This window comes from Triturus cristatus, chromosome 1_1 (genome assembly GCF_964204655.1).
Source record: "Triturus cristatus chromosome 1_1, aTriCri1.1, whole genome shotgun sequence".
Taxonomy (NCBI): domain Eukaryota; kingdom Metazoa; phylum Chordata; class Amphibia; order Caudata; family Salamandridae; genus Triturus; species Triturus cristatus.
The window spans coordinates 1,268,329,820-1,268,357,510 of NC_140579.1; positions in this window are offsets into that span (position 1 = coordinate 1,268,329,820).

Here is a 27,691-nt window from a genome sequence, read left to right on the forward strand (position 1 = left end):
AATCCCTACACACCCAGTTTTATAACCTCCAACTACATCAGGGAATATCAGGGGTTGGTTTCGATAACAGGGAAACATCTAAGGGACTGCGGTGTAGTCGTGTCACGTGAAGGCTATGGGGCCGGATACACTCTGCCCGCATTCGACCTGACACCAGACATGGAAGATGGTGGGCACTACAACCTGGTCAAAAACGGGAATCTAAAAGCTGAAATACGATTTACTAACCCTCTAGCGGCGAATGTGAACATGGTCATATTCTCAGTGTTCGACAGCCTCATCCAGATCAACCACGCCAGACAGATTTTGTTCGACTATCTTTAAAACAATTGTGAAATGGACACTGTGCAGATATGTGACTTCCTAAGTCAGCATAAATACGCTCGAAAATACTTTTTAGGTGTTTTCCCTAGCGATGGGCTACCGGCTGAAATAGGTGCAGAAAGACCACGCACCCTAGTCTTTAACACTGATCCGCATTACAAGAGTGGAACACATTGGGCCGCCTTGTTTATAGATAGTGACACGGTTACCGTGTTTGCCAGAACAGCAGAGTTCCCTGAACACAGTATATATACACAGCCCATATTCAAGTTTGTGAAAAAGTTGCGGAGCGAGTGGTGTTTAATAAGATGAGGGTACAGGATTCGGTAGCCATGACATGCGGGGAACACTGTATTTATTTTATCAGTAAAATGTCAGAGAGTATTTCATTTAGAAATTTCTTAAATCTATACTCGAGGGACCTTGTTAACAATGACAGTCTAGTTGCGAAATATGTAAAAGAAAACACAAGGGCCTCGGTCAGACCTGCTAGAACCGAATATGTAGCTTGTCAAAATTGTAAGGGTTTATAACTTGTATGTGTTTAATGAAGAACGTCTAAATATAAAAGACATTGTTTTTTAAAAAGTAGGCATTCAGACTTTGTATTTCAGTGCTTATTCATGAATCATAATTAAAAAAAAAATGGTTTAAAAAGACGCGTGAGACGGTTGAAAAGTTATAAAAGTGTTTATTACAATCATGTATGTAGGTTGTGCATTACAGTGACAAACTTTGCTGAAGAAATATATGAAGAAAATCAGACACGCTTATACACATAATAGGTACATTTAAAAAAATAAAAAATAATTATGGATGAATCCATGTATGGGGTATGGACAAAGGCTTTTTTCGCCGTGCAGATGGTGCCATTGGGGTAGTCCAAGAGGGGGATATCCGTAGGCCTTCAGAGGCGGGCGGCGATGGTGGGAGGGATGTCTTTAAACTTTCAAGCATACGGCGATGATCCTTATTACCAACGAGCGTAGAAGGGATGTTGAGTTCAGCAGCGGCTCGCAGAAACTGATCCCAACCACGCAGTGCATTTTGAGGCGTTAGGATTTTGGGGTGCGTGAGACCTTTGACTAGGTCGTACATGTGCGACCCGGCAACCGGATGTCCCTTGTACAGAAATTCGCCTTGTTCATTCCAAGATGCAAGGTCTTTAGAAGTTGCCAGTTTACTCATTAGCATTTGCGCTGCCCCTCTATGTCTTTGACTTATATTTTTTAAGAGTTCATCAACAAAGGGATCTGGGGGTGTCGCAAGGTCCGGTGATGGTTGTAGGGGTTGAGGGGTATTCGCAGGGGCTGCTGGTTGTTCAGAGTCCGGGGTATATAGAGTCAGCTTGTTTTTCTCAGTATTCCATTGGTTGTAGTAACTTAAAAAGTTTTTAAGGGTTCTGGTGTAAAGGTTTGCCTTGTCGTAGGGGCTTAGATCAGTGCGGTTCAAAATGTCTTTAATTTCAGCATCCAGGCGCAGAGTCTCATTTCTGCGTATATCCCACGCGTTGTCTGAGGAAGAACCCAGCTGGTCCATTTGCTGTTTAGGAACCAAATACATCTTTGTGGCATTACTGTACCGAGAGGAGGCTTGTAATTACGGGTATAGCTATGCCTAGCAAAAAGCCTATAAACCCCCCAGACTGTTTCACCAGTTTCTTCTTGGTAATGAGTGAGGCCCTTTTATTACTGAGTTCTTGATAAGACTCCTCTTCTTCTTCAGCACCTGTAACTGACTCCTTGATATAGGGACGTTTCCTTTTAGGGTGTTTAGGGCTATTTCTGAAATGGCAGCCACTAAGTCGTCAGAAGCAGTGCACAGGATGGCCTTTCTGTGTTGAGGACTGGCTGTAACAAGCATTTTCAGGAGCGCTAGATTGCGGCGCAGGCGGGTAGACATGGACATCACCTTATATTATAAAGGCCTGAGTGTAAATGTCTCTAAAAGGCGTCAAAGCTGCTTTTTATAGGGCCGTGGTCTGGTCTTTGGTGTGTAAGCGACTGGTAGCTCGGGGGGAAAAATATCAGCCCTCAGTCTATAGTTTTCTAGAGTTTCATTTTTTAAGTCGACCAGCAGATAGCCATGGGGTTTTGCTGTAGCGTCGCTAAAGGCCTCCATGAAGAAGTGTGTGTTTCCGGGGTACATCTGTTTAGCTATGACTGCTATTTGTTGTTTGTCCCGGGGGTTTTTAAATAAAACAAGGTATGAAGCGTTGAGAGCTATAGACCGGCTGTTCTTGCCCTTGTAAAACAAGTTCTGTACAATGTAGCATATGCTTAGATTGCGATGATGTGAATATTGAGTAAAAGCTCTCTCTATCTCCGGATGATCACCCCCTTCACGCATTAGGTCATCGACAATTATCATGTTTACAAGGGACGGTGGCAGTAGCTCATCATCGTTGAGATTATCTGGTATACCCGCTATAAAACGGATATGTGGGAAACTACGGGACAGGGCTGTATAAAGAGGCTGCCAACAGGAATAAAGCCACACAATGTTATTAGGGGTTTGGGATAAAACATCGGCAGCATTTTCTAAGAGCTTTTTTATAAAGTAGCTCTTACCACAATTTGAGGGTCCTGCTAACACGCAGGAGAAGGGATGTTGCAACCGGGTGTCCATGGTGTGAGGGCCGTCTCTCTAATGGGGCTAATAACCATAAGGGATTGTTTTATAGTCCGCTGTCAGGATCCTTTTATCGAAAACAACACGTAGGGTTTTATGTAAGGGCTGCGTTGTAATTTCCCACTTCTTTTTGGATCTGACTATGCACGGCTGGTTCACAACTATGGTTTTAACAGTTTCACAATCGGCTGATGCAGCGTATTCGTGCACCAGATTCTTTAGACTGTTAAAATTGATTTTTAGGGTGTTGCTGACATTTAAGGTTATACCTTTGACCTTGATTACACACTTTATTCTTGTTTGTGCGGTAGGTGTAGGTCTTAGGTCCAGACGAGACGTATTCTATTATATGCTCATCCTTATCGAGCTCGCTGGTCAAATTACCCAGATAATCCCCAAGAGGAGGGTCTTCATCCCCTGGTTTACAGACAACGGTCCTGGAGTTTATCCATAACCCTGTAAAGCTCTAGACGGGCGTGGGCGGTAGTCAAGCAGGCTATGAAGAGGTTTATATTGTTATGCGTTGTGGGTTATGCTTTTGTGCATTTCCAGCACACTGCCGCTGTCTCGTCATCGATAAAATCGCAGCTGGACACCTCGTAACAGGGGGCAAATAGGTACTTAAACAACTCGTCGGGATCTGTTATTAAGGTCGTATTTGATAGGTTTGTACGCTGTGCGAATTTCCCCCATAAGGAGTTGAGGCAGAGTTTAGCTAACTGGCGACGGGCTGGGTTGACCTCTATCAAATGGGGGCGTAAATGTATACCCTCGTGAGCGTAGTAGTCATCGATGTATTTCTGCTTTGCATCCTGACTAGTACACCATTCGGGATACCCTGAGGCCTCCTGTTTGTCTCTGAGAAACAGATTAATGTACGGGGCAAAGAGCCGGGTCGTGGTCCTCTTAAAATGCCACACCTCGTGTATCCTCCCGAGCCTGTAACCTTTCTCTAAGGCCGCTTCTACCTCGATGCTGCACAAGGTCCCTGTGAGCATCCTTTGTTCTTCGGTGTGACTACAACCACCGGTCTCTTTAAACAATGCCCATGTTCGACAGAGGGGGAAAATCAGCTTACCATCGACTCTGTAGGGTAACACTGGAAAGTAAAGCTGCCTTGGAGGATGGATTTCGCATTTAACTAGCCCAAAGTATTCTGAAAGGGGCTTAAAGTCTCTATATATGATGGTAGGGTGTGCTAAGGGGTATACCTTCATTTTGTTTACAAAGGGGTACAGGCTTGTGAAATCATAGTAGTGTATTTTCTCACCCTCACCCGTGGCCCTGTATAGTTGTATGTCGTTTGTACGGCCTCCGAATAAGGCATCGCGGGGTTCCAGGGGTTCTGGTAAATCACGACTCTGAAGGAAAGAGCCGAGTTCGGTGTCGGTTGTTAACATCTCTAACCACTCGTGCTCCCATAGAACCCTCATAACAAAGCCACATTTTTCAACATACTGGGCCTTCATCAGAGTACGTCTGTGTATGTGTTCAAATTTGGCACCCAGATGTTTGTTAAACTCATGGTGTTTGTAACACTGAGGGCAGCCGTGGTAAAAACAGCCGTTGTATTCAAAGGCCGTCAGCACACCGTTAATTACAGCGTACCCATCCAGGTAATAGGGCCCCACACGGTATTCGCCACCCTGTAGGGTGTGTTGAATATGTACGTCTTCCTTCTCAGAGATGTACATGAGCCACCGGATCGAGGGGGTTGAATAACGTTTCTGTTTACCATTATAGAGGTCTGGCGGCACTAGAGCGATACTTTGGGGTCTTAAAAACATGTGTTTGTAGATGGACATACACATGGATGCCAAAGTGATGTTTTGAAAAGGGTCTATGTATTCGAACTCTTTTATCATTTGCGGCATCTTTGGTTTCAAGACCCTGCTTTTCTTTGTCATTTGAGGCTTCTTAGGCTTAAACATCCTGACTTTCTTAGTCATCTCCACCACAACGTCTCTGAAGAGGTTACACGCTTGTCGCAGGATCATTACATCAGTCTGACAATAAGCTTTCAACTCTGTTTGAAAATGAAACTCTTTTTCACGGTTTTCAGAGTACCATTGTAGAAAGCTCTCTTTCTCGGATGGCATCATATATTGAACCCCGTAACTGTCAGGAGTTGGCATGGGGCCCACATAATTCTGGTTCGCCCATGTGTTAAAAAAAGTGTGCAACATAACCCTTACACCCTGGGAAACCAAAGGCGTTTGGCAGCTTGCTCAATTTCATGGGTAGGAAATTCAGGGTGTCTTTAAACCTTATTTGTAAATGTCCTGCTGTTAACAACATCAGCTTTGAACCCTGAGTGATGAGTTCTACTTGTACCTTTTCACGAATCATATTTTGTAAAATAAAGAATGAGTCGTAGGCTTTTGAGTTGTGGGCCAGCATAGTATACCCTTTGAATTTGGTTTGAATGAAAGTGTTAAGGAAATCACCAACGCACGTTCTGCCTTCAAACTCCCAGCTGTCGTCAGAAGTTAGATGGTGTGCGTAAATATAGTTAGGCTGGTGTACTCCCGTCTCTTGTGTGCACTCTATATCAAACACTATGTAGGCTTCGGTTTTGGTCTGGGGGCGGCCTTTAACCATGTAGCAACGATGGTTGGTACCCGCCTCATAAGACGTCCGGCATCGGGGGCATTTCATACCTTTGCACTTGTGATCAGATGCCACATACCGACCACATTCAAAACAATCCATTTTAGGGTTGCATGTAACAGCTTTCTTATGGATGGTCAAACAGTCTTGAGAGCGACAAAACATCTTACAGGTGCAACACCTCACCTTCAGGGCGGTATCTACGACGCAACCATCCCTCTGGCCCATCTTACAGTGCATTTCACACTGATGACGTTCCTTAGTGCTGTATATATGGTCGCAATGTGTGCACACGTACTTGACACCCAGAAAACCTTTAAGGTTCAAGATCCCGTAAAAGTGATTTTCGTGGTGAAGGACATATACGGTCTTGTTTCTCACCGGGCTGCCTGTTGTAAAGTACTTCCAAGAGCCATTGTGATAAAGAACTTTCACCGTCACAGAGAAATAGTTCTCAAAAAGACCTACATCACCAAAGCCGACCATACGGTCTGGAGGTATTTCAAGAACCTCATGGGCTTCAGCGGCTCTAGACATGATGACCGCGTCGGTGGTGTTGCGCCCCATCAGCAGACCTACGATGCTGGCCGCCAGACATGTGTTGTTTGTATCGTTGTTAAAGTCGAGCAGCCAACGTTGTTTCTTACCAATTATCTTACTGTATAGCACACTCTTTAAAGGTCTGGAAACACCCCCCTCACGACCCCGTACAATGAGGGCTATGACTCGGAAAGTGCCATAGGCGACTAGTACAGCCTTACTCTGTAAAAGCCTCAAAAGGTTTTCTAAAAATTCCACAGTGTCAAACACATCTTGGGACCTCTTTTTGGTGAACAGCGGACTGTCAAAACCCTGTCCCTGGAAACGTAGTTGGAAAAAATCATTAGGACCCACATCGTGTAACAGCCTTTCTATGAGCGTTTGCACCGCCTGATGTATAGCTAAAACACCCTGATCGGAGGACCTTATCTGGTGAAGGTTAGCAAACCAAAACTCCTTGTAGTGCTCGACGGCATTAAATCTCTGTACATCACGCCTGTAGCTTCTAACGCTCTCTAAATATACTACCTCTGAATCCTCATCTTGAGGTATTTGACTTGCTGGGGAGCTTGCTGCGGTATCGTATTGGGGATTCTGTTTCAGTAAGGGCTTAGGGGGTCTTTTAAGCATCCGGGTAGCGCATATTCTGGCTTTTTCAGTTTACTTATTAAAAGCAGATGCTGCTTAGCGCTATTAACCCAGTTTTGTTTTTTACGGGCCCATGCTTTTCTAGGTGGCCGGCCCCCGCCTATCTGAACAGTCTGGGCTGTGCCTGGTGGCGCTGGACTCATGGCGTCCTCTGCTACAGACCCACCCCACGGGCCATCTATGTGTTCCTTGTGGCGGAGTGTTGCCGTTCTAACACCCCCGCCCTTTAAGTGGCCACCCCCGGGCTTGCTCTCTCCTGAACGTGTGTAATGGTGGATGGCTGGTACTGCTGTATGTTGTTCAGACGTAGCTTGTGAAATGGTGTGACGGTGTTTGCGGTGTTCTATGTACTTTTTACGCCTGAGTAAGCGTTAGAAGCGTAGGGACTTTGTCAGTAGTGTTTGTACTTTACTGATGTATTTTGATGTGCGGGTTCTTTTATTAACACCAGAGGCCCTGGCTTTCTTTAGGGTATGGAGCTGCCCTAGTCACGTCTGTATACGCCATATGTCCGATCCCGCTTCCTGACACGTTTGGAGGATTATCCTTTTACAAAGGTCAACCCTTTGCAGTATCTTCTGCTGCGCCTCAACCATGGCCCTGACACCACTACCCCCCAGCCCCAATTTTAAGGTTGCGATGTTCGCTTGGCGTTTTAGCTTCCTGACAGCCATTTGTATATCCTTTACATGAGCGTCTAGTACCGGTTTAGGGTTTACAGAGTCATATTGCGGAGGGTCAGGGATGAATACCGTGTTTGGTTGTATAACAACCTTTAACACCCCAGGGTCCTCTCTAACGCCTCCATCCCCAACACCAATCTGCAACTGAGGGCCTGGGGGTATCATAGAAACAGGATCCCAGTGCGAGCACCCTGGAGCGTTTGGTGAAGGGACCTCGCTAGATGACACCTCCATACTCTGATTTGACCAATCGTCCCAACCCGTACTGTTATGGGTGTATATTGTTGGGGGTGATACAGGGTTTACACAGCCTGAGGGGCTTGTTGGGTCGTATGCACCCTCAGGGGTTGTAGCTGACATAAGGCACGGTGAGTGTAAATGCCTATCGAAATAATCGAGGGTGCTACCGTCTAAGACATTTGCCGGGAGGGTGTCTGGTGCATGTGTAACAGACGGCTGCAAAACCACAGTGTCTGTGTTAGAACGACCCCCGGACGCTGCTTCTGACGGTCTATCACGTGTGTCTACAGAACATGTCATTGTCTCGGGACACCCTAAGCTGATGGTGTAAGCTCTTCTTAAAGGATGCTCCTTGTCAGACACCTTGTCCCTAAACCCAGAAGGAGCTACTATAGAAGGTTCCGAGGTTTGGGTTTGGGGCATTCCTCTACAGGCGACACTAGTTTTATTTTTGAAACTACAGAGGTCTTTAGAGGGTGGGAAGGGTCCTGCGGTGTAACAGGTTTGATTAAGGACCCTTCCGATGCTTCTACTTGTAACGCCTGGACCCCTTGCTTATTCTTAAGATATTTTCTTGAAAGCCTGTTGACTTTAGGGGTTTGGGGTTGTAAAAGAGCTTCTGCAGACGGCGTCACAGCCGATGGTTCCTCAGAGAGTTCTGGTGTATCGGGTTCATTCCCCTGCTTAACAAAAATTTGTAATGAGAGATCTAATGGAGTCATTAGGGGTTCAGGGACCAGAGGTTTCTTGCTGAGGTCTAAAGGGTCTGTTTGGGACTCCATGACCATCGACTTCTTCTTGAGGTTTAAAGGACCTGTTTGGGGTACTGAGTTTATTCTTAAGGGCCGGTTTGCTTGAGATGAGCTTCCCTTTTGAGGGCTTGAGAGGATTCAGATACATAGCAGATGCATCGGTTCTCTGCCGTATGTGGGTGTAGTATGTGTAGATCTTATTCTGGCGTACACGCCTACTCACACCTTTTGCCACAGGACCAGTGTTCAGGACAGTCTTTGTTATATCCGCCAGCGTTTTTGTCGCCCTCTCAGCCTTATACGTGTCATCCCCATGCCTTATCATGCTCCTCTGAGGAGCGTTCCTATAGTTCACGGTTGTGTTTTTCCCAAGTCTTAGTCCTTTGAAAGAATCAGGGCCTTTTTGATTTACCTGTAAGAACAGTGTTATCCTGCACACTCAGAGCCGCATCTTGAGACCCCTCGCGCCGTTGTAGATCATCAAGAATCTTTTGTAGTTCAGGATCCATACCTATAAAAACACACATACATGAGAACTACCATTAGAAAAGCAGAGCGTCTAAGATACAGGTGTAAGAAACTACTCAGAAGTAGACGCCTCTAAATACATATACCTGTCTGTAGGGCACGCATTTCGTCGTCTGTGAGGATTAATTCCGGCATGTCCTGCATCTGGGTTAAATTTTAAAAACGGCTGCTTTAAAACCACACCTCATAAACAGGATATTACAGTTACATGCAGCTTAGAAAACACAAATCATACATTGAAAATTGAAGAACATCACATGTGTACTTATGTTTACTTTTTAATAGCAACCACACCCCCGATTCCAACCCACAAGCCCAAGCGTCTGTACAAACATAACCTATACACATATCTATATATGGGCTTGTACAAGCTGCTCTTGGGACCCCTTTAATAATCACGGTTTTATATTAGGCTTTTATCATATAAACTGCAACTAACATCAGGGTACCTCCTAGGAAAAAAGCAAACACAATATACCCATAAATACATTATACGCGGCATAGTCTACAGGGTACACATTCTATGCAACATACCTATTAACCCTCACGTATATTTTTAGGCTCATCTAATACCATGACCACTAACATAGCCACCTGTCTCACCAGAAAGAGCATTAATCAGATGCATTATCCAGACATGTATTTTATTTATTTATTTTATGTTTCCCTGGAAGCAGGGGTAACAATGATCTTGGCAGCTGCTGCTTTTAAAAAGGGTTGGAGGGGCTAGCACAGGCATGAGAAAAAACACCCTGCTCAACAGCCTGTGCTTCTGGACAAATCACGTAAACGACCCCTGTACACCGGAAATGAATGTGCCCGTGTGTAACATAAACAATGGGCCTGTACAGAGCGCTCAACGACCTTCAGATCGAGTTTGCGCCATATAAAATAGCATCATTGATAAAAAGAATAAAAATAAATAAACAAACAAACAAAATAAAAGCCACAGGGACGCTGCTATATGGTCCCTATGGCTGTAAATACATTTTTTTTTTTTTTTTACTTTATTGAAGGACTCCTTGGGCCATGGTGTGGGAATCCCCAGCCGGGAGCTTCCCCACCAACCGTGGCTTTGTTGTAGGACCCGCCCCTTCAGTGATGTCACGGGAGTCCTGGTGATGTCACTGAAGGGACGGGGCCTACCGCCGCATCACTGGAGAGGCAGCTCCCTAAACCCCTGCAGCCGCCATCGGGACCACCGGGGGCTGCTTTCAAACGACGCCATCCCCCCCACAACCCCCAGAGCAGCACCTTTCTCAAGCATGCTCTGGGGGATTCAATATTAAAAAACAACAGGGGCGCTGCGCCCACGCCTCCCAGGCGCCTTCGGAGCCCCCAACCAAGGCCACACTTACCCCCGGAGCTCCACATGGAGCACATTGGGCTCCGGGGTCTTCAATTGTTTTTTTTTTTAAAGTGGTCCTCGCGCCCAAGCCCCCAGACGATTTTTTAAAAAACGAGGCCTCGCGCACGCGCCCCCCAAGGCGCCACCCGAACACCCACCCCAGGCCTCACAAACCACCCCGGAGCTCTGCATGGAGCAGAGGGGACTCCGGGGGTCTTTGATTTTTTAAAACAAAGGGGGCCTTGCGCCAGCGTCCCCAGGTGCCACCGGAGCCCCCAACCACGGCCTCACTACCCCCGGAGCTCCGCATGGCGCACAGCGGGCTCCGGGGCTTCAATTTTTTTTTTTTTTTTTTTTAAAAGCGGGCCTTGTGCCCGTGCCCCCGAAGGCGCCACAGGAACACCGGGCCCACCCAGGCCTCACAGACCCCCGGAGCTCTGCATGGAGCAGAGCGGACTCAGGGGGCCTTCTATTTTAAAAAATAATAAAAAAAAAAAAATGCCGACTTGCGCCACCAGAGCCCCCCACCAAGGCCTTACGAACTCCCGGAGCCGCGCATTGAGCACAGCGGGCTCCGGGGTCTTATCTTTTTTTTTATGCATCAGGGGTGTGGGGGGTCCTCGAACCCCGCACAAGCCACCCGGAGCGCTGCATGGAGCACCGCAGGCTTCAATTTTTTTAAAACGGGGCCTCGAGCCCACGCACGCCGTTGCCACACATCCCAGAGCCCTCACAGGACACCGAGGGCTCTCTGGATACCCCCCACAAAGGCCTCACAACCCCGAACCGCGCCTGTCGCAAGCGGGCTCGGGGACAATTATTTTTATCTTAAGGGGCCTCGAGGCCCACACACCACCAGCAACCCTCCAGCCCCTGCCAGACCCCCGAGCAGCGCCTGCCGCAAGCGGGCTTGGGGGCATTTATTTTTAACTTACGGGGGCTCGAGCCCCACACAGCCCCAGCAACCCGACAGCCCCTGCCAGAACCCCCCGAGCAGCGCCCATGGTAAGCGGGCTCGGGTGGATTATTTAAACGACAGTGGACCCGCGGGCCCCTCACAGCGCACAACAACCAGTACAAATAATAGGACCCAGGACCCCTCCGTGGACTTGTGGCATTTTGGATCGCACACATACCGGTTTTGGACCACTATCAACAGACATCGGCCCGTGGGTGAGTACCTAAACAGTTTTCTATTTAATGTTAAATTGTTTGAGGGGTTAATTTGTATGGTCTCTGGGGACTCTAAAACAATTGGTAACTATGTAAAAAGTACTTCTAGACCTTGTTAAGCGTTAAAATTACAACCATACTTTACACCCCTCATTATTCATATTAAGCAGCCTGCCAACACCCACATTTAAGATTAATTAAAACAGCATAAACACCAGCATACATTGCGTTAAGCACCCTTTTAAAATACAAGTGTTCACATTAAATGCATTGCGCTTTGCGTCTTTAAAAAATAAAAATTACAACCATGTTTCACAGCCCAAATTATTCACATTAAACAACAGTCCATAACCCCACAACATATATTATTTAAAACCATATAAACACCGTCCTACATAGCTGTAAAAAACCCTTTTAAAATGCAACTTTGTTCACTTAAATGCATTCCCCAACACATTAAATAACCCATAAGCATGTATCACTGATCCAACCCCTTATTTACATACCTCCCTTAAACTGTCGCATGCAGCGTCAATCTGTGACAAGTTGCCCGATCCATTATTCCCTTTAAAGTCCTGGGCTGAGTCTGTACCACGGCAATTCCCCAAAACAACGTTCCAGAAGTGTGGCCTCTGTATGTGCTTTGTTCTTGAGTCACGTACTTGTGGGGGTTTTATACTTTGAAGGGTATGCTAATTATACAAGCCGTCCTTTGTGGAGTGGGCTCCTAATGGGTGATAGTGCATTGATTTGAGGTTTCATTTCCCAACCCCGGTCCTGAGGGCTTACCTTTGGGATCATCTTGTACACCGTCCTCTACTGTCATGCACGACGTCTCATATTATTTTTTTTTGGGTTAGGCGGTAGCAGCATCTGCACTTAAGGTCGCTTAGCTGGTCCTAGGGGTCATCCTTTTGTGTTCATCTTATCCTGAACCATCTGCTAATCAGGACTGGCACCTTTTTAGGGCTGCATGACCTTTGACCCTACATATGTGGCTAATTACATTTCAGGACTTTAAGATGCTTCCTTGTTTGACCCTTTTGCAGTTCCATCTGTGCTTAATTACTTTTCACAAACTCTTTTTTTAACATTTAAACCTCCCCTCTGAGGTGTGTCAACAAAGGGCTGGGAGCTGTCTGCCTGTGCTTTTTACAAATCCCCCTGCATTGACATTTCTGGCCCGGCTTGTTTTTTTTTTTTTTTGTCATGGCTTGAACAAACCCTGGCATGCCCCTCTTAGACACAGGCAGTTTTGCGTACACTGTCATTTCACCAAATTTACACTACTCTAACCATATGCTGCTTTCAAACCTAACACCAACTTCAACACATGCTCACCCTCTGACACAAACCCTGTGCAACATCCTTGTATTTCCACAGGCTTGATGCCTGTCACTTTTAAGGACAAGCAGCTGGCACTTTTAAGGAAACACAGACATGTCACTTTTGCAGCCACACACGTCACTTTTAAGGACGCACACACATGTCACTTTTGCAGACACACACGTCACTTTTAAGGACACAACAAAGGGCGGGGGCACCTAAAGGGGGTCCTGTCACTTTTAAGGACACGCATGGTGATCGATGGTATCAGCTTATACTACTGATGTCATTCCGGCACCTTAGACCACACAGATGTGAGGTAATTGGTTACTTTGGCCAGAAGGAAGACAAAGTAGAGCATCATGTCCAGTACGACAGGTAACACTTGCAATTGTGTCTTCAGTTCTGCGGTCCACACCTTAGTACTGTGTGCTGTTCTGCAGGCCATACCCAAATTCAGAGTACTGGTCTAGTTCTGCAGGCTGTTGCAGTAGTATTGCGGACTAAAGGCCAAGCCCGAGCAGAGTCTGACTGGCCTATAGGGAAATCTTACAGTGTTTAAAGAGCTGGTCTGAGAGGCCTATCTGTGGGTCTGTTTTGTAGTCTTGTGGGCCGGGTTTAATGTTAACTCTCCTAATATCACAAATATTGCCTTCGGCAAGTACAAACGCATGCAGCCCCCCATACTTTGCAAAACAGCTATACAATGTTTTTTATATGTTAAAAACGACCTACTTTGAAAGTCTGGGTTACATTTTTAACTACCTGCTCATGGGGCCACTTTTATTTTGGTGCCCGGGCCTATTTTCTGTTCCAGTCTGACACTTCACCTAAGATTTGAGTACTGTGTCCAGTTCAGCAAGGTGCGTATTGTATTTAGTGCTGCAGGCCACTCCGGAGAAAACTTAGGGCCAGTCTGGAGTATTGCGTCCATTCCTGAGGACCAAAGCTGTGCCCAGTTTCTTGAGCACTGTGTCTCCTCCCAAGTATTATGTCAAGTTCTGCAACTCTCACCCGAGTACAGCGTCCATTTCTGTTAGCCACATCTGAGTACTGAGCCAGTTCTGCAGGCCATGCCCACATTATTGTGTCCAGTTCTACAGGCCACCTTGTGAGTATTGTATCCTGTTCTAACATTCTACAGAATGTCACCTAACTGTAAATGAACATCTCCAATATAGCGGCCATCATTGTGTCCAGTACTGCAGGCAGCATTAGGAGTAGGGCAGGGCTTTAAGTGGGCTGAACAAATTTGGGGATCTCTCATAGGGGCATGGCCAATGTAATTAAGGGTGTGGCTTAAAACTCTTAAGCTAAAACTCTGCACTTAGCACAGTGTGCTGCCAGACTGGTATTTTAATGCTTCTGCCCATTCATCCAGATATATAACACAAGAAGTAACATTACACCTACAACAAGCCAGGACTATTGGCTTTGTCAATGGTTAAAAATTGCCTAAGATAAATGAGCAACAACTATGACTTCGTTGTATATCATTTTGAAAATGTTTCAGTTCTTGTGCGCAAGGTTGTGGCATAAGGCTAGAGCTGTCAACTTTCGAGCTGAGAAAGCAGGTTCGAGCTTGCGGTTGGCTCAACATCCTGTGATTCAACAAATGAATATGTTCTTGTGTAATGTAACTGGTGCTCATGTAAAGAGTTCCATGTTTGCACAGTATAAAACTGAAACACGAGTTTCTTTGAAGTTACATCATAAGCAGTGACAGGTGGTACTATTGCAAAGTTTTTTTATTTTTTTCACCCCAAGAGTAAAAATGGAGAGCCCAATAGGGACCCGTCTAGGTACCTGCTTTTAAGAACTGCCGGTGCTAAGCACCGGTAGGACCCAGCCCACTTAAAGCCCTGGAGTAGGGTGTCCTGCAGTAATATCCTGGAGTATGGCATACATCTAGCATATGGCGGTCAGTTGTGAGCGACACATTAAAGCGCCGTGTGCAGTTCTGCAGACCCTATCGGGAGTATGGTGTCCTGCTCTAACATTCTATAGAGTATGGCTCCCAATTGTAAGTAAACATCTTGATTAAAATATTGGGCCAGTCATGGGTTCCACATCTGTACATAGTTCCACAGGCCAGTATTTTGTCATTTTCTAACATTCTGGAGTATGGTGTCCTAACTTTAAGTGCTCATCTGGCATATGACGGACAGTCATGGCTGCCACATCTAGATCATTGTGTCCTGCAGGCTGCATCAGGAGTATGAGGCACGGAGACCAGCTTTAATTACACATCTGAATTATGGTGGCCATTTGTAGGGAGCAGAGACAGTATTTCATGCACTTCTGGAGCCACATTTGGACTTGTGTGGTCATGCCTTGAGCTCACATATGGAGCATATTGCCCTGTTCTGCAGACCGCGTCTTTGGGAGCAGCAAAGCAGATTAGACTCAGTCTGGAACAGAGCTGTTGAGACGGGTATTTTGTTTAAGTAGCACACCAGGGAAACAATGAGCGTGGAACATGATAAAGAGGGACCTTTATATGTCTCGGGAGCATGCATTGCATGCAGTCAGATGCGAGCATGTTCCAGGATCCTTTGGCGCACGTGGCTAACACATACACCTTGCCGAAATGCACGTGAGGGGTGCAGAGCAGGAAATAAAACACAAAACTGGCTGGTATAAATATATTAAATGCAGAACATGTACGTCCGTTTCCGTTCCGCTGCAAACAGTGCTAGAAAAAATAAAACTAAATAGAGAGAGGTGGACAAACATAATTCGACAGGGATGCAAGCATCAAAGAAAAGTTCACAACAACCCGGTAGCAGCACAAGGGGTTAGTTTCCTTAAAGGCTGTCCAACTCTCTCACCTTCCGCCTGGGCTGAAAGGATTCCATTTCTTTCTGCATTGACAGTAGAAGCATGTATGACAGAGGCAGGAAACTGTATGCAACATTTTTTCCATTTTTAAGGTGAAGCAAGAAACTAAATTCCCGGGCAGTGTGGAGCGGCCGTTCAGTTCCCCTCCCCTGCTGAGGGCGCATAGGAAGCCGGTTGCCGCTTGCGGATGATGCGGCGCTCGGAGTGGGCGAGCACTGCAGCATCACCGGTGCCATGGTGAGTCCGGAAGGAGGAGTGGAGCGCTGGGCATGGGATTATGACCGTTTCAGAGGCCAGGGGCCAGAGACGGCCGTTTTGGTGGCCTCCATCTGCAGAAGCTCACACTGGTGCATGCTGCGGCTCCCTCAATCCCCTATCCTGAGGGTTTGTGAGGGAATTCATTCTCTGCCTCCTCCCTCCCCTGCTTGGAGGTTTCCCACTGACCTAAGAACTTACGTTCCACGATACTTTAGATGTGCGCCTTGGGGCATTACATAATACATAATGTTGTCAGAGGGAGCTGTGGGGCTGAGGAGTCAGGCTGGGGGCTCGGCTTGCTGACTTGAGCATCTTTTCGACACTAGCAGGCACCGAATCAGTGCCAATGTTACTGTCCAACAAAAGCCTACCACGCACTCTTAGCAAGGACATAGGGCTGGAAGCGCTTCACCAGGAGACCAGTGCTGCCCGATGAGGAATGGGCGGGGGCAGGACGACATACATTGCTGTCATTTGTAGGCTTTCAGCTCTATGAGATTGACGGCCTTGTGATCCAAACAGAACAGCAGGGAAGGGTGTGGCTGGATTCTGTGCTGTCTGTTTCTGCACGTGTTTTTCAATGTGTTCCTGTCCACAATCCCTCTTCTTCCTGAGCTGCCCTGTTCAGTGTCCAAGTGAGCTCTGCAACTTGCATTGAGCCCCACTGTGATTGGCTGTCAGTGTCATGTGCTTTTCAGTATGTTACACACAATTCACCATATCCAATTCATTGATATCCTTATCCAGTTCATTCAATTTTCTGTACGACACAATGTCATTCATATCCAATTTCAGTGGTGTCCTTATTCATATCGAGAACAGTGTTATTTGCCACACTGTTATTTATTTAATTATAGACAACAAAAGGTCCCTAGGAGCAAGTAAAGATAAAGAAGGGAATAAATAAGGACCCAATCAGTGCTTATTGTTAAAGACTTGTCCAGCCGGACAGTGGTCATAAATTTTTACTGATGTAGTGATTAAGCAGCAGTTACAAGGAGAATTCGCAAAGTTGGACACAAGCATGTGTCCCGTACAATAAAATAGGGAGAAAACATAAAAAACAAACAAGGTTCAGGCAAAAAAATGTTTGTTACAATTTGCAGGGAATGGAAAATGGACTTAACAAACATTACATAGGACACCCTTATGTATGAAACATAGTATCGTTAGGAACATATAGGGTGTGTAAAAGTGTCGGCGACGTTTCGATCCTACACACGCAATATTAGGATCATCATCAGGACAACATTAGTAAGGCCTGTACAATTTAACCTGAGTAACTAAAATAAAGGAGGGAGAGAAAGGGGAAAAAAAGAAGAAGAAGAACACAATAAGTGTACATGATTAAAATCAATGACCAATTAAAAGAAAAGTCTGACTAAACACACTGTGAGTCTACTTGTGTCAAGGGACAGAGATATAAGTCAGCAGAATTATGCTGTCAAGGAGCAATGAAGGAAGTGAGTGAGAATAACCGTAAGTGAGAATAAAAAACATTCACTCTCAGTGCCCGTGGTGTGGGGGAGATGGGGCTGATTTTCGTCATATGTTTTGGTCATGCGCGCAGTTGGGTGACTACTGGGAAGATGTTATAGATTGCCTGAATCAGGTGACAGACCGCTCTATTGCCCCGGAAATGGGGGCCTGCCTGCTGCTTTGGTTTCCCCACACCTGCCGAACGAAGGTTACCAGTAAGTTCTACGACTTGGGGTTGATCATGGCCAAGAGGGAACTGACTATGCATTGGAAATCACGGGCGGGGCCTAGCTTTTTGAGGTGGAGGACGGCGTTTGCGAGATGGGCAGGCGCAGAGGGCACACTCTGGTTGCAATTAGCCCTTCGGAGGGATGATGAAAAGGCACTAGCGACGGCCCGAGCATGGGAGGCGCTGGTGGTGGAACTTCAGGGGCTGATGTCTGATGCGGGGGGAGAAGGGAGCACCTCTGATCGACAGGAGGAAGCGGCGAGCGGGGAGTACGAAGGGGGCCGTGGTGAGAACTGGACGCATAAAGTGTGGGTCGACATGGGGGAAAGCCCGAGTTGCCTAGGGAAGGTTGAGCACCCGTACACGATTCATAGTAATGAGGGGGGCGCGTCCGGAGGGGGGTAGGCAGAGGGGGGGCACACTGACATGGGTTGCGGGAGGGAGAGGGAGGGGAGGCTCCGCGTGGGAAGGGTGACTTTTCTCCTGCATACTCGGGGGCAATGCTGAATGTAAAAGTCTCCTTTGGAGGGAGGGGGCTGTTGGGAACTGTACTGAGTTGTTGGTACGAAAACAATAAAAAAATGTTTTAAAAAAAAAAGTGAGAATAAAAAAAGAAATGCGGGGATATTAACATAAGGAGGACAATGCCTGTGGTTAATTTAATTCTGTCAGGTGTGATCAGTAGTATATCATATCATGCAACCAGTCCTCACAGTAGGTATGTGATTCCTACCTCTCACACATGATACACGCCTGTTAGAAATGGGATTTCTGGTTGGCTAGGGCTTGCGCCAAAGCCAGGCAAAAACCACCACTCTAGTCAGGGCTGGGGAGTTACACACCAAAGATAACCCCTGCTCACCCCCTTGGTAGCTTGGCACGAGCAGTCAGGCTTATCCCAGAGGCGATGTGTAAAGCGTTTGCGCGCGCACCCAGCAACAACACCCAAGGCCCACCACAAAGGAAACTCCACACAAGGTTATATATAAAAATAGCCTTTGTATTATACCAAACACATTAGATAATAAATACACACTTTACAATGTGCCTCGGGCACGGGCAGAATTTACAGGGGAATTATCTACATGGGACAGGGCCTCATGGACCACTGTCAGGAATAAGCACTTTTAGAACTAGCACGTTGTAGAATTAGCACTTTGTGGGAATAACACTTTAGAACACAGCACATATAATCACTGTAGCACCAATTAAAAAATGTAGCGCACAACCAGTAACCACTGGTAACAGGTAAGTACCACCTACGCAACCCTAACCACCTTAGGAAAATATTACGCAGGGAACCATGAACTCACTAGTATCACTATACTAGGTAACACAACCTCCTAGGTATAAAAATACATTTAGAGGGATACACAAAGCATTGCATAAATCACATTAGGCAATAATGACAAATAGGGCACAGATCACTTAGACCTGTCCCCTAGGCCAACCTGGCCTCCCAGGGGCTCAAACACCCTTTGTCCAGCAGAGTCAGAGCTAGCTGCAAATGCAGCAATGCACAGGGCGCAGGGCACCACCTAAACGTTGCAGCTGCCCACTAAGTGCTGGGCAGCTGTGAATGAACCTGGCACCGGCGTGCCTCTTGAGCCCTCTCTGGGCTCTGGAATGCCTAGAACAGCGTGGGAGCTTCGTGGGCTCTAGATCAGCAAAAGAAATACGCCCCAGTCACGTTGGAGCCTCTTGGGCTCGTAAAGAATAATGCCCCCAAAACGTTGGAGCCCCTCTGGGCTCTAAAACAAACACTGCGCAGGGCTGGAGCCACCTAGGCTCTGGGAATAACTGTGGCCCACGTTGGAGCGCACTGGCGCTCGTGATTAATAATGCCCCCAGCGTTGGAGCGCTTCTGGCTCTTGATCAATGCTGCCCCCAACACGTTGCAGCTGCCCGCTGTCAGATGGGGCGCTGGGAGGTAGCTTGCACAGGGGGGCGGCCTCCGTCAATGTGGCCCGACACACCCCCCAACCACCGAAGACCGCGCCCCACTCACCGGCTCTCTCCTGCGATGTCACTGCTCTCCTTCGGTCTCGTGGTGACGGCGGCTGCTGGGCTACACACGGGGTCCTCTCCTTCGACGGTAGGCGGGGTAGGCTCCCGCCGAACCTCAGGCTCCGCTTCCCCTTGGTCCAATACGTCGGCGGGGCTCGCTACACTGTTGGGAGTCCCGCACTATCATCCAGCCGGGCTTCACCCGGTCTCCCTCCTCAAGACCGGGACTTTTCTCTGGAGCCCGCGAGGCTCCCAGGCTACTTCCTGTTCGCTGGGTCAGGCCCCGCCCACGTATCCGCCTCACTTCTGGCACTGACTGTGTCCCACGCAGGGCGCCTGACTTCCGGTTTTGCGGGGGCCGCGGCGGTGATTTCGATGGCGGTGATGCGGGGTGGGCACCCGCGAGGATACTAAATCAGATAAGCGGGGTGGGCACCCGCGAAAGGCGATAAAAATGCGGGGCGGGCACCCGCTATCAAACACGGCAAAAAGCGGGGGAATCGTTCCCCCGTAAATTATCGCAGCTCAGCGCTGCTGGCCACAAATGAAGGTGCTCCTTAGTCCAAAAATTCAGCGCTTCTGCCCTGGGAAACACAGCGCTCCTCCAACAAGGCAAGGCTCTGGGCAAAGTCTTTCAGGAGGCAGGGGGGCAAGGGCTGGGCCCAGAGGCCAGCTCACAGGGCCCTCCAGGCAGAGAGGCAGTCCCCAGTGGCGGTCTCTCCTGGCGCCCAGCTGCAGCCCCCCAGTTAGGATCAGCAGAGAACATTTTACTTGGGGTCACAGCCCCTTTTTATACACAGGTTACTTTTGTTTCAAGGTGCAGGGAAGGGGCGAACCAGATGCAACTGGTTCTTGAGCACTTTGTTTTGCTCAGCCCCACTCCCTATTCACAGAACAGGCCAGGGTCATCAGTCGCACCACAGGGGGCGGAGCCAGCATTGTGTGGGGAAAGCCCAGACCTATTCAGGTCCCAGGTGTACTCCTCCCACTCATCAACATGCAGATCTCTCCACTCACCACTGGGGCAGACCCATCCTGACTCCTGGAGCCAGGCACACCAGCCAATCACACGCCAGACAGTCACTGCACATTTATGCCAGTGTCTAGAAGTGGCACTTCTACACTAGCTACAGTAACGCCGCACACATCATCGCGCAGCATTCACTCTCACAGGTTCACACATACCAAACTCGTCCCTGCACTCCCCACGCATCAGGAACTACCAGGGACACACACATTCCCCATGCATTCCTATGGGAGGGCAGGTCAGTCTCACTAAAGGTAACAGCGCGCACGCACTTTCCACTGGGACACAGTGTAAAAGCACCTAGAGGCCTAAAACCACTCACACAACATAGGGAACAAAGCTAAGATAATCGCAAAAAGTTTAGGGGTGAACCTGCCAGAAGGGCCAAGTCCAACAATGCCTCTTTGCCAACAGTAGTGCCGTAAATGTGAACCATCACACGGTGCATTACGTGCCCTTAATATAGCCCCTAGAACATGAAATACTTTGCTCAAGTACTTAGAAATCAGTGGGCATGCTAAGGTCAGGTGCAGGAAGCCCACTTCTAGCGCATTACATCTTACACCAGGAGTGGGCCGTAATTTGTGAGAACACAGTTTGAGGAGAGTATGGTATGTCCAATGTAAATATACTGATAGGAGATAGCTCCTCAATTTAGCTACAACAGTAAGACCACTATTTATCCATAATTGCATCTCCCAGGTCCGCATCCCACTGCTCCTTGGTACGAGGCCTTAGTGTTGAGGCCTCTGCCTTGGCTACCAGTTGTCTAACCGACTGTGCATTTAAGAACCTGGTTAATATCCGGGCTTCAGCAGCTCCTCAGGAAACAGAGGGTAGTGCTCCCTGTGCAATGCTTGAAGGCAAAAGTAGCTGAATGTGTCCATCAAGGAAATTCAGCTGTGTTTGCCAATGTTGGGCAGCCCAAATATTGGCTGGTAGGGGATAGCTTATTTAGCGAGTGGATCCCCCATTTAGTCAACCTCTGCAGGATAACATTATCTTTAGACAGCAGTTGTAAACAGAAGTGATGCAAGGATTGTTTAGGGGAATAGAGTATTGGGCAACCAAGCCATCTACAAACCTTCTCCCATGCCAAATGTGTGCATGCCACAGACTCTACCTCTACTTGGCTGCAGTGCAGGGCCTGCACAGCAGGGCCCCCAATAGATTAGGGTGTGCTATTGTTGGAAGGTGGTTTAGTAGTAGGTGCAGGTGGGAACCTACAGCTAGTAGCACCACCACAATCATAATATAAGGCCCAGTCAAGGTCTTAATAAGTTAATCCCCGGCTTAACCTTTGGTAGCTGGCTGCGAGCAGGCAGGCTTAACGTAGGAGACAGGTGTGTAAAGCATTTAAAAACACCAATACATTAAATAAGTAAGACACAACACACAATAAAAATCCAACGCCAATTTATGAAAATAGGAATTATTTTTATAATTAAAATGACACCAAAACGACAAACATACAATGTAGGTAACCGGAGATATGAATTTTTAAAGATTAAATGTCAAATTGAGCTGTCTAATGGCGAAAAGTGAAAAGCACCAACCGCCCCTATCTGGACGCACCAGACCGGGACCAAGTCAAAGTTTCAGGCCAACCTTGATGGACAGCGGGTCTCTTCAACAGGTTTGAAGTCGACGTCATCGGCTTGGTCCAGCAGGATGCCTCGGTGAACTCCTGGAGGTCACATCGAGGTGCGGTGGGACAAAACTGGATTTCAGGACAAATCACGGTTTGATGTCGCTGGCTTGGCTCTCGATGATGGGTCGATCAATTATGGAGCTTTTGGACATAAATGCTCCAATTGATCTCAAACTTCCGGATCTTCTTCCAGAAGGTCCTTTTGGGGGTTCAAAGTGTCCACAAAAACAATTCAAGGTTCTAGAAGCTCTTAGTTGCTCCTTGGGAAGGTGGGACTACAAAGTCCACAATGCGCCTGGGCAAATCCTCTTAAGTTCAGTTGAAGGTGAACAACTAGGTTCTTCTTGGTGGTGATGATGCAGGTGGAGCTCTTTTAACCTTCAGGCAGTCTTTGATGTGTGTTATAGCTGTGCTACAGTTATCCATGATCATCTTTGTTGATTCACACATCCAAATATTTGATGGAGGTTGTACTCCAAAAGAGGGGAAAATCTAATTCTCATTGCTGCTTTGAATGTGGTAATTAGAGAATTATGCACTTATTCCAATCGATTACAATACCCAATAGTGCTTCAAATAAGGGGGACTCAGGTGACTGAGCTAATGTTTTGATTTGGGTTGGATAGGTACAGCGTGATATCATCAGCATAGAAAGACACTATCTGATTTTGTGGGGAAATACCTGTGTTTATTTACTGGATACCTATACCATATTGCTGATATTCTTCAGATTAAACATTCTGCCCATATGAGTCATCCAGCTTTCATCAGGGCTTCTCTACCTTCCTGACTAGGGGTAAGTATACAGGGTATACCAATAATTTATTTTTTACTGGATCCATGCATCTGTCCAGAAAAAGATCTACAAGCTCTCACTTAGTTGACTGAGCATTAGGGTTAGGAAGGGAGGAAAAGAAAGAGCTGCAGTCCTCCAAGTTCCCAGGAGCAAGATGTCATGACAAGCATGCGGCATGGCCTAGAGTCCCTCTACCCTCGGATCAGGCTGGGGAGCTTCCGTCTCAATATCAGTAGTCCTGGGACAAACAAGGATGGAGGCCATCAGGTGCAATGCTCAAGTGGCTGCCTCAATCAGAGGTTTCACAGTATTTAGTGTACAGAAAGTATTTTAAACTTGTTAGCTCGTTGGGCAAAAATTGCGAGCTCAGTCTACGTCGCTTGAACCCTCCTCTGGGACAGGAGGCTCATGCAGTGACACAGTCTTTTAGTTTTTGATGCATTTTTGCACAAAAGGTGCAGTGCTTTGAGAAGTAAGGAAAAGGTAGGGCCTGTTGCAATGCATGACCTTAAGGAGCACTGGATACAGAATTGCACAGTGTATTCCAGCTTGGCACAGTTTTTAGTTAGTGTCAAACACCCAAACCGGGCCTCTTGGACTGTTAGCATGAAATCCAGAAAGATGGAAAGAGTGATACTCTCGTGTGTCAGAACGTCACTGTCTGCTTTTCTCGGGCCAGGTGAACATTCTAGAGATAATTGAGCCGCAGGTGAGAGGCTAGGACCCAGGGATCGGTAAGCCCTTTCCACAGCGAACAATGCGAAAAGGTGTCAGCTCCAAAAAGATATTTGAGAAGCCATATTGCCTGTGTTTGTTGCCTCAGGCATAACTATGACTCATAGGTTGTTGCATTATGATCTGGCTCCAAGTGCTTGCTCTTCACTTTTATGACATTTAGCACTTAAATTATGTTTACCACTTTTTTCATTATAGTAAGCTGTGTTGTGTGACTGTCAGCTATAGTAATCAATTTTTCTAGATTGCTGAGAGTAGTGGTTAGCTTGTCCACTCTGGAGTAAAGCATTTCAATCTTGTTATCTATAGAGGTCAGGCTTTTCTGGATATGCACTAGGTGCAAATTCATTTTGTCGTCATCCATTTCCACGATGGGTCCCTGAGAGGATAATGCTTTTTTCCGATGAGTGAGCTATGTCTGTCCTCTTGGTTTCAAAGTGCAATTTAGCTTGCATGGTGTCACCCTTCCCCATCATGCATACAAGAGTATAGCCAATTGGGCACTGCATGAAGCCCCCCGATGCACAGTAGAGGTAGGATGTATGATCATTGGTGCATGCTGTGGCTGCTGGGGGAGCTCAGCTGTGAATAGAGGGTGCACGCCCTACAGTACATATGCTGCACATCTCAACACTCTCAATGCAGCCCACGCCTCTCCAGATCACACCAACGTCGCTAGGACGAGGAACTGGACACCCGGCAGAATTTTACACAATGAAGGCATTGGAGTCTATGTCCACTTTTGCTCCTGGCACTGGAAATACAGCAGGCTACCCTCGAGGTTAGTCCCAGTAATGATGCACAGCAGCCAATCAATTTGCTGTAGGGTCCCAGGGGGGCCAAATGCAATGCAAAAGTCCATCCCAGGCCAAGCAATTGCAGTGGGGCCAAGCAGTGCTGTGTAGCACCTGTACATACCACAGGGGTACTTTAACAGGATGTAGGGGCCTCAGTGGTGGGCATCAGTAACACACCGAGATGAGGGCGTCCCTGTCCTGACCCAAGTCACCCTAAGACCAATCAGGCCCCTCTCCGACTCACATGGCGCTCACCTGTCCCCATGGGCCCGCTTATATATTCTCCTCAGTGCCTGCTGTCCGGACCACTGTCTGCTATCACTATAGAGGTGGCAAAGTGGGGCAACCAAGCCTTTTTACACTGAACCCCATCGAGAAGATGGGTCAGGACAGGCCTCACCAACTGACATTGCAGGCGCTGCACCGCCATCACCACCATTTGAACATCAGGACTGTCTTGATTGTCTCCCGGCTCCTGATATGACATGATTTCTCTTAGTTCGTTGAGCCAAATATTCTTGCCAAAAGTTCTCCTGAACCTCACTGTCTCTAATACACAGTAGGCCTTTCACTAACTACAAGTTCATATGAAAGCCCCTGCAAAAGAAGAAACATTGCAGCACAAGCAAAACTTTCACATTGAAGGGTTAAACATTGAAGACCAAATGCTTAAGGCCATTGAATTATGCTAAATTAGTAAGACAGTCAATGTGCACTTCAAATGCATAATTATATGTACACATATGATTACAAAATAAATGCAAACATTAATAAATGAAGACATGAGTACATAAGGAATGCAATTCACTGAAGCAGTATAACTCGAAATACACAATATACAAGTGTGAATGAGAACTACAATATGGGACATTACAATAAACATTAAAGCACTCACTTATATAAATTCCATAGTGAGTGAATACACTCCAGTAGTGTGTTTGGTGCTTCACTTTACATTAATAAGGTTAAAGCACATAGCAAATATATTGTGCTAATACATGTAAATATAGCACTTCTGTGACATATAGGGGTAGAGCTCAAATTGTGCCTCTCCATTCTCCCTCACCAGTCCTTATCCATTACTCATCCTACCTCTCTCCTGACTTCTCATTCATCAGCCCTTCCCTTCTTCTTCACTCCTCATTCTCTGCTTCTTTTCTATTATGCTTAGGGTCCAATTTAAATGTTGACAGTGAGGGAACAGTGGTTCCTGTCAATGCTTAAAAATGTCCACAGGCCGGTAGACATTTTAAAATGTGGCAGTCGGCACCTCTGTCAGGGTGATGGAGTAATTTACTCCCTGGTGGAGAACAGGCAGACTGCCAAAACATAAATAAGGCCAAAATGCCCTACTTAAGTTTCTTACTTTTTATCCCCACCCCTCCCTCCTCTAGCCTCACTACTCATCCCTCATCAATCAGCCATCCTCCATTCCCCATACATAAGCCTTCTCTCAACTCTTTCACATCCCTCACTCTGCATCACTCCACCTATGTTTGTGTTTCATCCCTCACCCCTCCCTCCACATCCCTCATCCCTTATTCCATTTCTTTCTTTCCCACTCTTCCACTCTCTTCATCACTTGTCGCACTTTATTCCTCATCTCTGCTTAATTTTCTTCCCTCATTTCTCCTTGCTCATACCCCCCACCTTAGAAATAAGTGAAATGGCCAAATGGTGATACCCTAAAATATATATCACACTGCCAGTTTTAGGACATGCTGATCACTTACATCTCATGCCTCACTTCTCTTTCCTCATTCCGTACCCACTTGCCCTCACTTCTCTTTCTTTGCTTCTCATAACTTTTAATCACTATCATTCCTCATTAATATCCAGCAGTTCTCAATGCTCAACCCTGATATGTCTCCTCATCCTTCATTTCTCATGTGTTAACTCTCATTCTTCACTTTTAATTACTCCTTCTTTCAGTCTCACTACTCATCTTTTATCTCATCCATCACTCGCCTTGTCCTTCACCCTCACTCCTCATCCTCATGATTCAGTCCTCATCCCCTACTCCTCTCACCTCATTTCTCATTAACTCACCAACTTCCCTCACTCTTCATCCCTCATTAAACAATCTTGACCCTTGATTTCTTACTCTAGAGCCCTCATCCATCAATGCTCACTCCTCCTCTCTTCAACAGTGACACGGGAACTGGACAAATGATGTTTTCCCTAAAATGTCTACTACCCTCACCATTTTAGGAAATCCTTATTCCCCCCTCCTCATAACACAGATCTCAATATTCACCCCATGTTTCACTGTTTGTGCCTGGTTTAGGCCTATGTAGCAACGCAGCACCTTCTCTTACATTGCCCTCTTTCTGCACAATAACATTTCACTGTAACCTTTTGCACATATTTGTGTGTGTGACAATGTTGGATTTGTTTAGCTGAAACAGCTTTGCTTATACAATCCGCCTCGCGCAACATTATCATGATGCCTCAAACACCATGTACAAGGCCTTACACGCTGTACAAATGTCATCCTATCTTCATCCATGGGGCGACAGGGCTATTTACAAACCCATTACAGTGCTAATCTGTATATGCATCACAAGGATGCTTTTTATTATAAATAAATAAACATTTCCGGGGGTTAGGCAGAGGCGACACTTCTGCTGACATCGGGAGGTCCCTGCATGCTGAGGCTACCTAAAATCTCCATGAGGGGTTTCCAGTTTGTGACCAAGACGGGATCCTACATTCTGTCCCGCCAGGAAATGGGGTTGGAGCGTCCCTCGACAGGATTCTTGGCTATACACTTACATACACACTCTATATGCCCATAGAGTAGGGATTGCATAGTAGGAGTACGCCTGATTACTACCCGGTTTTATATGTCTGAATATATACACTGTTTTAGCACCATGGTGGAACAGTACCTGCTATTTACTCTTTTGGTGCTCGTAATCACTTGCATATACTTCTGTCTACTGATTATCGCAGCACATGTATTCTATACGAGAACAACGTTGGTTTAATAAATCTATTGAAACAAGTCCCATTGTATATTCTTTGTATATTTCTCTGAGAACAAGCGTGCACGAGTGCCTGAGCGA